The 11,484-nt window shown below is 55.0% G+C and overlaps 1 long non-coding RNA gene across 2 annotated transcripts; it reads left to right on the forward strand.

Annotated features, from left to right (window-relative positions):
* Positions 1-2: 2 nt before the first annotated feature.
* Positions 3-2,931, forward strand: LOC115654255. 2 transcript variants are annotated; one of them, XR_004001149.1, is made up of 4 exons: positions 3-38; positions 942-1,155; positions 2,318-2,415; positions 2,895-2,931. It is a non-coding gene; the product is annotated as an uncharacterized LOC115654255 (long non-coding RNA). The 2 variants fall into 2 exon arrangements; XR_004001148.1 differs by lacking the exon at positions 2,895-2,931 and having other exon boundaries at positions 2,318-2,852.
* Positions 2,932-11,484: the final 8,553 nt, after the last annotated feature.

The raw sequence follows: 11,484 nt of genomic DNA on the forward strand, positions 1-11,484 counted from the left end.
GAGCGACCCAAGGCGCACGCGTCCCGCGAGAGGAAGGGGTGAGAGATAAGTCCCGGCCGTGGCAGTCAGGCTGATGACAGCGTGAAATAAATCTCGGGGGGGTGCAGGGGTTTCACCAGGCCCCCATCCCCGGGCGCATGGCGCCGGCGGCGGGTACCCATCGGGAGGCACGGAAAAGGCCGGGGTCGACCCGCCTCTCTCCCGCGCCACCCACAGTGTCCAGCCAGGGGCCAGCCTGCCCCTGTCCTTCCCCCCAAGAGCCCGCTGTCCCGCCGCGCTGCGCGCTGTCCCTGCACCTAGCTTCTGAAAATCGGGCCCTGGGAAAGCGCAGGCTTCGGAGCGCGGTGCCCAGCAGCTCCCATCGCGGCGCTGACGGCCGGAGCCTCCCCAGGGCTGGGCACGACGCTTGCCAATTTGCCATCCCAACCCCCCGCCCCGTACCTGAATGGGAGACCGGCCCTTCTGAAAATCGTACTCTGGTCTCCGCCGCGCAGAGCAGGGCTGAGAACTGGAACCTGGGCGCGGGCAGGCAGTTAAAGCCAGGGGACGCTCATCGCTGCCCAGGCCACGAGAGGAGCATCTGACCTAGGGAGTATTGGCAAGGGAGCCGGCGAAAGGACAGAGACAGAGGGTGTTGTAAGAAAGCATTCATCTTTGAAACGACCACACGATGGCACCATCACCACAGGGACAATTGAAAGGCCTCCTGTCAACCCCCTAAAGCCCTGAGCACACCCGCCATACAACACCAGGGGACCCCAGAGCACACCCGCCATACATCAGGAGACCCTGAGCACACTGTACAACACCAGGGGACCCTGAGCACACCCATCGTACAACACTAGGGAACTGTGAACACAAGCATACAACTAGGGCAAAGGTCAGGCCCACACATTTATTGCTCATCTTGGGAAAATGGCCTTTTCACTCTATCGTTGCAGAAGCAGCCCATCACCAGCACAGATCTTGGAGCTAGTAGTTTAAAAGGATTTCTCTTTCAAAGTAAACTGGAAGAAGCCTGCTGTGGGAATAGCAGCTGCTGGCGGGACAGCAAGTCTCGCACTGGAGCAGTTGCTCAAGACAAACCCAGAGGAGACTCTGGAGTGACTGAGAAGCCAAAGGCTAGGGGGAGCTTTACAAGAGTTGTGCTCAAAGGTGAGCGGCAGCCAATGCAGCAGGCAGGCAGCACCTGGAGAGTCCCATTCTGTGACCAGAACAGCTCCGAGAGCTGCCTCCTGCTATGGCCAGAGTCTCTGGTTACAGGGCTAACGTTGCTCGTAAACCCTGTGGCTCCTGGTTTCTTCAGGCTGTGTTTTCACTGTGGCTCTATGATAAGTCAATTTTTATCAGTTTCATGCAAGTCTGAAAGTGCTGGCGGATCAGGGGAGAGCAATCAGGTGCTAGGGAGGATTGCATGCATGCCAACTCTGCCAGTGCCCTCAATGCCAGCCTGCAGCCCCTGCTATTCCAATCCTGGTGGGCTTCACACACAGCTCTGCCAATGCCCCTCCATCTTGACCTATAGTCCCCCAGTTATACTAGTCCCAGGCTTCTCTTAACCAGAAACAGCCTGTGGTTCCGTGATATGGAAAAACTGCTGCTGTGGACTCAGCCCAGCCCATTGAACTCATGTCACTAATGGCCTTAACCAGGTCTAGGGATAGAAAAGCTAGTGCATTAACGGATACATCACAGCACTGCCATGTATGGTGACTCTAGCTTACCACTATTCCACCCTGCTGCCTCACACAGATAGGCCTGGTCAGCTTGCAAGAAAGTCCTCCCCAGACAGCCAGAGAAGGGAGAAATCTTTCAGATTTCTGCATGGCTTTTGCTTCTTCCCCTATTCCCCATGCCGATCTCCCTCACACACACCTTTCTTTGCATGCTGCTAAATTACCACGGATCACCATCACCAAAGGGTGGAGGGGATCTCTGATTTGAATCCTTTCTCAGGAAGGCAACACACTGGTAACCCCGGCAGTAAACACCGGAGCACTACCCTTTGCTAGCCATCCTCATGCTTCGGGGCACAAGCTGATGGTCAGCTGGGGTCAGGAATCAAGTGCACTCCCCACAACCTAGTCCTGCACAATCAGAGGCATAATGGGGGATTTGCACCTCCTGTAGCGCTGGCATTGGCCACTCATACAGCGCTTCAGTATAGCACAGCTTATGTTCTTTCCAACTTGCTTCTTATGCTGTGGGAAACCCACCCACAAGCCTTTCCTGTGTGCTACTCACAACACTCAGAAACCCAAGGGCTCTGTTAGGACAGAAGCTGTCACAATGATAAATTGTCTGTTTATTACATCAGCACGTGGGGGGAGCGCTCCACTGTCTTCCCATTCAGCCCCTTGCTAATAAGCCAGGACCAGCGAGGAAAGATCTGGGCCATCTGAAGCAATCCCACTGGTAAGGTCACTGGCAGCAGCTGCAAGAGAAAGCCCTCCCCTTCCTCTCCAGGGACAGCCTATCAAACAAGCGTGTCCAGAGGTGTTTTCATTGCATGGGCCATGCTAAGCACTCCTGGCTACCACCACCCCATCATCCCTCCCTCCTGCTAACCAGGCTAGGAATGCTCCCTGCCCATGCCCAGTGCACTTTCAAGAAACCTTCAGTCCCAGCCCTGGGGCCTAGGAAGCAGGAATACAGAAAGTGTGCGGGCTGCATCCAAGACCATTGGTGTTATGGGTGCACGAGTCCACCTGCAGGATTGCAGCTGTCATAAACATACAGCTAAGGGTAGCATAAAATCCCTGCTTTACCTGTAAGGGTTAAGGAGCTCAAATAATCTGGTTGGCACCTGACCAAAAGGACCAATAAGGGGAGAAGATACTTTCAAATCTGTGGGGTGAGGTTTTGTTTTGTGCTCTCTTTGTTGTTCTCTCCAGGACAGAGAGGGACCAGGGCAGGAAAAACCATCTCCTAAAACCCTACCTGAAATAAGCACCCAGGATTACAAAAATTGTAAGTAATAGCAAGGAAATGTGTTAGATTATCCTTTGTTTAGCTTGTGAATTCTCCCTATGCTAAGAGGGAGGTTTATTCCTGTTTTTTGTAACTTTGAAGTTGTGCCTAGAGGGGAAATCCTCTGTGTTTTAAATCTTATTACCCTGTAAAATTACCTTCCCTCCTGATTTTATAGAGTTGCTTTTTTTTTTCTTTATAAAGTTCTGCTTTTAAGAACCTGATTGGTTTTTAGTGTCCTAAAAACCCAAGGGTCTGGTCTGTGCTCATCTTGGTTACCTATCTGGTTGCTATATTATTCTTAAGCCTCCCCAGGAAAGGGGCTTGGGGGGATATTTTGGGGAAACAGGAACTCCAAGTGGTCCTTTTCCTGAATCTTTGTCTAACTCACTTGGTGGTGGCAGCAGTACTGTCCAAGGACAAGGAAGGGTTTGTGCTTTGGGGAAGTTTTCAACCTAAACTGGTAGAAATAAGCTTAGGGGGTCTTTCATGCGGGTCGAGTGGGGAGGGAACCCTGACAGTGGCCGTGACAGGGGGCTAAGATGCTGCATTCCTCAGTGTTGTCCTGAGCTGGAGGGTTGGCACTGGCCAATGAATAACCTGAGGAAAAGTATCCCTTAAGCTGCTGGCTGCCAGGTGAGTCACACCCACTGGAATGAAACCACCTCACGGCTGTGTGGAGCAGGATGGGCTACTCAACACAACCAGGCCTTGGCTGGAGATGGCCATTCACCAGCTTTGCTGGGAATGGGCACCAAGCTAATCCCAACAGGGGCCTCTCTCTCTCTCGCTCCCTTCTCTCTCTGCCAGTGTTCCAAGGACACAGGGGCTCAGACCCAGCCGCTCTAAAGCCATAGGCTGCTGCTTCTGCTTGGGCAAAAGGAGACTCCTGCTAGGCTGGAGGGCCCCCACTCAGCTGCCAGGACCTGGAGCAGCACCGCAGACACCTCCCCGCTCTGCTGGGTTCCTGCTGCAGGAGGTGCTGGGAGTTGGGGCCTGATCCCAAGTTCACTGAGCTCAGGCCTTAGCAGCCGAAGGAAGAGGGGTAGAGTGGGAAGGCAGGACCCAGGCACCCAGAAACCCCCCATTCCTCACTGCACAGCACCCCCTAGTGCTTCCCCAACACCACACCAAACAGGGAGGGAGGGAGGTTTAGCTGCAGTTAGCTAAAGGAAGGATGCAGCTTGCCATGGGCAGATCCCCTGGCAGGCAGGGCTAGGCAGTCAGATACGCACCAGCAATTCTTTCCTCTAACTTCCCCCCTAGGCTGCATTAGCCTCACTCAGCTTAATTAAAGCTCAAGCCAACAAGCTCCTGGGTGGCATTTTCCCCATGTTTGTCTGGTACTTGCTTTAATTGCAAGGAGATTGCCAGGAGCTTCTTGGTTGTGTTTGCTTTGCCCCAGGGAAATAACACCTGGTAAAGCCCTTTTAGGTTGTGTTGCTCATGGGCCCAGTTTTTCTGTTTGGTGGCCGAACTGAAAAAAAAATCATAATTTTGGGCCGACCTCAAACAAACAAACAAAAAACAAATTGGATTTTTTTGGCAAAATGAAAAATTTTCATTTTGGCTCAAGTGAAATATTTTGATTGACATGAAATTAATGTTTCATTTGGGTTAAGAGTTTGGACCAGAGGAGCTAGTGGTCCCTTCTGGCTTTAAACTCTGTGATGTGAGTACTTATTAGAGCCTGATTTGAAATGCTCCAAGCAAGGAGGTGGTCAGCCCTTCCCTAGAGAGACTGCACCCCTGCCCAGTACATCCCCATAGGGGGTACTGTGTTCTGAGCATCTATTGCAATTTCCTCCTAGTGTCACAAAAGAGAGAGATTCAGAGAGTCGTAGATTCCAAGGCCAGAAAAATCCACTGAAGCTCCAAGAGAAAACATAGGGCCCGATCCAACGCCCAATGACGCCATTGGGTGTCGTCCCACTGCCTCCGAAGGCCTTTGAGAAGGGGCTGAAGCATTCCGCCTTATTCTCCCTCTTTCAGGAGAAATTTTCCATGACCTGACAACAGGGAGTGTTGTCAGCGAATCCATTCCCGTGTAGCAGGTAGGCTCTGCAATAGCATTCTTACTTGGTGAAGAAATTGCTCCCTTGCTCAGATGCCACCAGACAGCAATGTGATATTAACCCTCTAGTGCCTGAGGGGTTCAGACTGGGTTTTGTTTTTCTCCATTGGTCCCAGTTATGCCTTGGACCCACCCTAAATAAATTTTTTCCTGCCTTGTTTACACCCATCAAACATTTATAGTCTGGCATCATTTCCCCTCCTCTGTAGTCAGCTCTTAGCCAAGCGACACATATTTCACTCCCACCTTTCCTTGTAAATCAGCCATTCAATATCCCTGATCCTTTTTTGTTGTTCTTCTTCTTCCCGGAGCCTTCTCCAAGCATCAGCATTTCTCTGGCAAGGAGGTGCCCAGACTGGCGCTCTGCTGGCCAGGGCCGCCCAGAGGATTCTGGGGGCCTGGGGTCTTCGGCGGTGGGGGGCCCCCGCTTCAGCGGTAAGTCGGTGGCGGGGGGTCCTTCCGCTCCAGGACCCGCCACCGAAGTGCCCCTAAGACCCACGGTGGGGGGCCCCTGCTGCCGAAATACCGCTGAAGCAGGGGCCCCCCGCCGCCGAAGTGCAGCCAGGTCTTCAGCGGTAATTCCGCCACGGGTCTTCGGGGTACTTTGGCGGTGAGGCCTGGAACGGAAGGGCCCCCCCCGCCGCCAAATTACCACCGAAGACCTGGCTGCACTTCGGCGGCGGGTCCCGCTTCGGCAGTAATTCGGTGGCGGGGGGTCCTTCTGCCCCAGAGTAGAAGGACCCCCCGCCAGCGAAGACCGGGAGCAGAAGAAGCTCCAGGGACCCGGGCCCCGTGAGAGTTTTCCGGGGCCCCCAGAGCGAGTGAAGGACCCCACTCCAGGGGCCCTGAAAAACTCTCATGGGGGCCCCTGCGGGGCCCCGGGCAAATTGCCCCACTTGGCCCCCCTCCCCCCGGGCAGCCCTGCTGCTGGGAGTAGGACATGCACACTTGGAAAGGATGAGATGAAAACAGCGTGACAGCCATGTGATGCAGTGGGCATGGACTTAGCCCTGCGATCCATGGCCACCACAAAAGACCAAGCCCTGCCCTCTGCAACTCCACCAGTGTCAGCAGCTGTAACTGGGGAGAGCCATTGGCCCAGAACATCTGCAGACACTGAAGAGCTGACACTGCAGTACTCTTTCGGGAAGGCCAGATCAAACTGCCTAGTTGAGGTTCGTCTTTGTAAGATGGCTCAGAAGCAGAGCCCGAGGTCTCAAAAGACGTAAACCTTGGAGGAGTTGGGTTTCCTCCTTGAACCCAGTCAGAGAGTCACTTCTTGGGCCCCCAGATCAGAGTGGAGGATGCTGCTGTATGGACCAACCACTGAGCTGCCTCCACCGGTGCTGAGCACAGCATGGGGTGGGGAGGCAGAGGTGGCTGGACTGAGAGGCTAGCACCAGCTGAGAGCTCGTCTGATCTGGTCCCCATTATAAGCATGAACACTACAGCCACAGCCCCCAAGGCACCATTCCAGCAGCTGACCATAGCCAGAGTACAGAGGCAACCCAGCCCTGCCGCCTAGACCAAGGCATCCTCAGATGGACTGCTACATTGGCTCCCTGCCACCCAGGGACCCCCTGGAACAAAGGGAATCCCTGCTTAGCTAGTTCAGCTAGCTGTCCACCCCTGGAGCAGCACACAGCAGAGGCTTTGTACATTTTGAGGGAGGCGATATGGCAAAGATCGGTTGTTCAGCATTACCCAGGGGAGAATGAGGCTTTGGTCTGTGCGCCAGGCCACCCCAGGCCAATGATCACTTCCTCTCTCCCCGACAAACATGAAAGGACAGCTGCCAAACAAGAACCACCCCTCCCGGCGCTGCACGTGCAGTTTTGTTCCAGCCTTAGAAGGATTCCTGTTTGCTGGGGTTTCCTCACCCCAGGATGCAGGAGGAACAATTCCCCATTGTGCTGCCCTGCGTGGCAGCGGCTTGCAGACGCCCACCCCGGCTGGCTGGGGTTTATCCAGCCCGATTGGTTTAGGCTCAGCCCAGCCCAGACTTCGGCATGTGATTCCTTTCCTCTCTCTCACTTTTAACAAAGCCCTTCCCAGCAGGGCCTGTGGTTCACACTATTGTGTGGGGTCAGGGGCTGCAGGAAGGAGTGAGATCCTTATCCGCTTTGAGGAGTTTACTCAGCGAGTGAGATCATGCTGGCCATGTGGAAAAGGAGCTGCTGCTGCTGGCTGCCACAGAACTGATTTCCCCTCTGCCTGGAGGCTGGAGAAACAGCTCGAGGCAGCTGCACCTCACCTGGCTTTCTGGGTTTGAGCTGGGCACCCAACTGCTAGGGCCGGTGAGCTGCAAAGTTCTCAATGCCTAATTTGCCAACAAGTCCCTGAGCAAGGGAACAGGGCCCAGCCTCCCTTGTTGCATTCAGACACAGGGTGACCAATCCCCCAGAATCCTTTGTGGCAGGTCCCGGGCCGAGCGCTCCACGGAGGAGGCCTGAGCGAAGCTGCAGCAGTCAGCCAGAGGAGGGTGAAGGGGAGCAGACTGGTGATGCCAGCTAACTGACCGAGGCTTTCAGGCTGGCAATTACTACCTGGCCTAGGGCTGGGACAGGGCACCGCAGGCTGCTGAGCCCCCACAGCCCACTGAATTGCCATGAGCACCCCTATTCCAGAGGTTCCCTTGGACAGCCCAGTCCCTGTCTGGAGCAGAGAGTGACATGCAGGCGAGCAGAGGAAATGTGTTGAATTTCCCTCCCATCTGCCCCTTTGGCTTCTCTCTGCTCAGCCCAGCCTGGGCTCTGATTCCTCCTCTACAGCCACGAGCTTGGGAAAGGTTTAATCACTGCCCCTTTGCCTCCCTCTGATCTGCTAGTGACTGCACTGGTGGGTGCCTTTGCTTCCGGAAAGAGCATGGGCACATTCCACAGCCAAGCCCACCCACCTGCACCCCCTGCAGGGCTGGAATATGGACCATGGGGCTGAGCCCAACTGGGTACCGTATCTGTATGTAAGGGATAGGGGGAACGTCTGGAAGACAGTGGGCTCTGAGCCACTCCTGGCTGTAAAATACAGACACAAACCCAGATCAGCCTCCCTTTGGGGTGTCAGGCCTGGTGTCCAAGAATCCAATGCTGAATGGCCCACAGACACCCTGCTTCATTCCAGTGCACTGTGGTCAGCTGGAGCATGAATGGTGGTGGGCCCTGGGCCTCTCCCGCCTGGCGGTGCTGAGAGCTGTCCCCTGAGCAGAGGGAGTACCAGCTCCAAACCCCCACCTGGATCTGAGGTTCCCTCACTGTTCTATCAGCTCAGCAGCCACCAGCTCGGGGCAGCGGCTGTATCGTGGTTGGGCGGGCGCATGTAAGCACACCTGGCACCTTCAGGATGCCTTGGGGGCATCTGATGTGCAGCGATCTGCAAGCAAGGACCATCTTTCCCTGCCAGCCCATCTGACTCAGGGCACAAGGGCCAGGCAGGAGGCATGGCCCAGTCTCAGCAACTCTGCCCAGAAGGGAGCAAGGGGCGGGAGCCATTTCTAAGTGGGAGCTCAAGGGCTAACATGAAGCCAGAGTGCATGTTCTCGAGACAGTGCCAGGAGGAGGAGGAGATTCTGACACAACTTCAGCATCATGGCAGACGCCCCGGGGAATTTGCGACTGGGCTTTTCAGCTGCTGCTCTAATGGGAATCGGGAGACCACCAACTGGGAGCTCGTCACACACAACACAATATTGTGCAGCGTGGACACACACAAGCAGCAGCTGGGAATGGGCGAGGAGGACGAGTTGGAAGAAAGAATGAGAAAGGAGAGTGAAGGAGGTGGCAGGGGGGATATCACATGGGACAAATCAGGAGAGATGGACAGTGGGAGTCAGATTTCCACTGGTTCTGGCTCCCAGCCCTGCAGCCTGTCCCCGCTAATGAAACCCGCAATGGGATTTTCTGCTGTTTAAAGATGGTGGAAGCTGCAGCATCAGCTCAGATATGGAACACAGGGGAGCTGGACCCCAGTGATCGGACAGTGGCCTCATGCTACTGAAAGTCACCTGAAAGTTACATCCCTTGATGGGGATGCCAGGAATTGCTCTGCAGTCCTGCACTCTGGCTCTTCCAGTGCATCAGGGGAAGGCACATGAGAGCACTCTCTTCGCAATGCACCCTGCCATGGGTGGCACCCTTTCCTCGCCTTTCCTCTGCCCGGAAGCATAAACTTTGATCATGCTTCTCAGCTTACATTGCACGGCTCCAAGTGTTATCAGTATGTATGAATCACCCTGGGCCCTTTGGAAATGCCACCCCTGGACCCTGATGACCTCCTGTCGCAGTGAGTTCCAAAGGTCAGCTATACATGGCATATGGAACCCTTAGGAGGCATTCCAGCAGGTTGGCATGTGAGGCAGGAAGTGGCAGCAGTTGCAGTCAGGATTTCACTCAGGAGAAGCGGGAGCAGGGTCAGTTTCTCTCCTTGTGTTCAGGTGCAGGGGAGGGAAGGAGCTAACAAACAGGGAAGGGGAAGCTATGGGACTGATGCCCACTCACTCCCCAACCACTTCCCATCCTGAGCTGCACGCACAGGCCAGCTCTGGACATCACAGCTCTTGGGAAATGGGATGAGTGGGAGACAATGGGCAAGATCTATCCTCCAGCCCTCGCTGCAGGAACAGTCATGAAATGTGTCTGTGCCTCCACACACACACCTGGTCCGGGAGCCGTGTCATGGCTGGGGGGAAAAGGGGGAACTCGGACCAGAAGCGGAACCACAGCTGGGGCCTGAAAGAGAAGGCCAGCAGCTGCAATGCAGCCAGGAGTGGGGCCAGTGGCTGGGAGTGGAGCTGGGGGCAGAACAGAGGCTGGGGCGGGGAGGACGCTCCCTCCCCGTGGGACCTGGCTTGAGCCCTGCCGCACCCCCCTGGACGTTCCCTCATGCCCCGTAGGGGGACATGCCCCACAGTTCTGGTACCACTGCTGTAGGGAATGCCTGGGTTCCTGCAGATTTCTGAGCCTGGCTGAAGACCAGTTCAGTCACCAGGTGCTCTCTAGGGGACAGAATAAGAACTGCTTGGCTGTGTGTCATCGGCCCCACACTGCTAACAGAGAGTCTCCCTTAGCTCAGTGGCAGGGGTCTGTTACCATCTAAGGCCAAAGGGCCACACTGACAGCTGTTATATGCCTAGATTAATTATACTAATACATTTTACACCTGGGGACGAGGGGGCTTGCATTTCCCCAGATAATGGTTTCACCTGGTTTCCTTACCCCCTTTTCCTTCCCCTTGCTTTTGAGGCTGGGAAGGGCAAGGTCAATGGCAGAAGCATGCCAGCTCCCCAACTGGTCAGCACCCTTCTCATCTGCTCACAACTCCCTTCCTTTGGGTGGGCTTACCCAGGAGCGGCGCCAGCGTTTCTGGCGCCCTAGGCAGAATTTGGGGGGTGGCATTTTGTGCGCTCCCCATGGGGCATGTGGGAGCTTCCAGTTCCACTCCCATCACGCCGCCAAAGAAGGACCCTCCGCCGAAATGCCGCAGGCGACAGCGGCAGTCATTGAACTGCTCAATTGCCTGCAGCTGTTTTCTGCGGCACATCGGCAGAAGGTCCTTCTTCAGCGGCGTGATGGGAGTGGAACCAGAAGCTTCCACGCACCCTGTGGGGAGCGCACAAAATGCCGCCCCCCCCAAATCATGGTGCCCTGGACGAACGCCTAGGGTCGCCTAATGGAAGTGCCGGCCCTGGGCTTACCTGGGCCAATGCTGCCTTCCCCATCACAACCGGCCTGTCCTTCCAGCCATAATGGAGGAAAGGCTATTTATAAAACAATCCCCTCCCCTGGGTGGGGTTATGATAATGAGAAGGTGGGGTTAGACAGCCAATTTATAGCTGAGAATTGGTGCAGCTGATTGGTTTTACATGCACTTGACTTTGGAAGCTTTCTAGGACAGGGTTCTCCTTTTGGTTGTGTTTGTACAGCACCTAGCACCGTAGGGTCCTGGTCCATGACTGGGACTCTGGGGTCCTACCACAATACAGATAACAACAACAACCTGTACAGATGTCAAGGACTCAGGCCCCTTTGTACCGCAGGCTGCTCGCTACCATTGGCTGTTGGCTTCCAGCCTCCTGCCCACACGGTATTGGACTGTTTTGTTATTTTACTCTTTCCTGCTCCCTTTGCTCATTATTGCCACTTTCCAAAAATAAATGCCCCGTAGCTGCACCCAAGCCAGCTACAGGAATGCGTTGATTGTTGGACTCACTCTCCTCCCCCGCGCTCAGGCTACAGGGCCTGTCCTCAAAGCCCTAGATGAAGGTCAGCCAGTTACTCATAGGATGTAGCGAGGGACGGCAAAGATCATTGATTCGGCCCCTGTAGAGGCAGGAGGGAGTTCCTCATCACAGGGCGTGTCAGATAAATATACTACAGTATTAACACAGGGCTGCACTCCCTTTGTTACAGTGCTCTGCAAAGCAACACCGAGCTCAGGGTTTTCCC

The sequence above is a fragment of the Gopherus evgoodei genome, chromosome 7, assembly GCF_007399415.2.
Source record: "Gopherus evgoodei ecotype Sinaloan lineage chromosome 7, rGopEvg1_v1.p, whole genome shotgun sequence".
NCBI lineage: Eukaryota > Metazoa > Chordata > Testudines > Testudinidae > Gopherus > Gopherus evgoodei.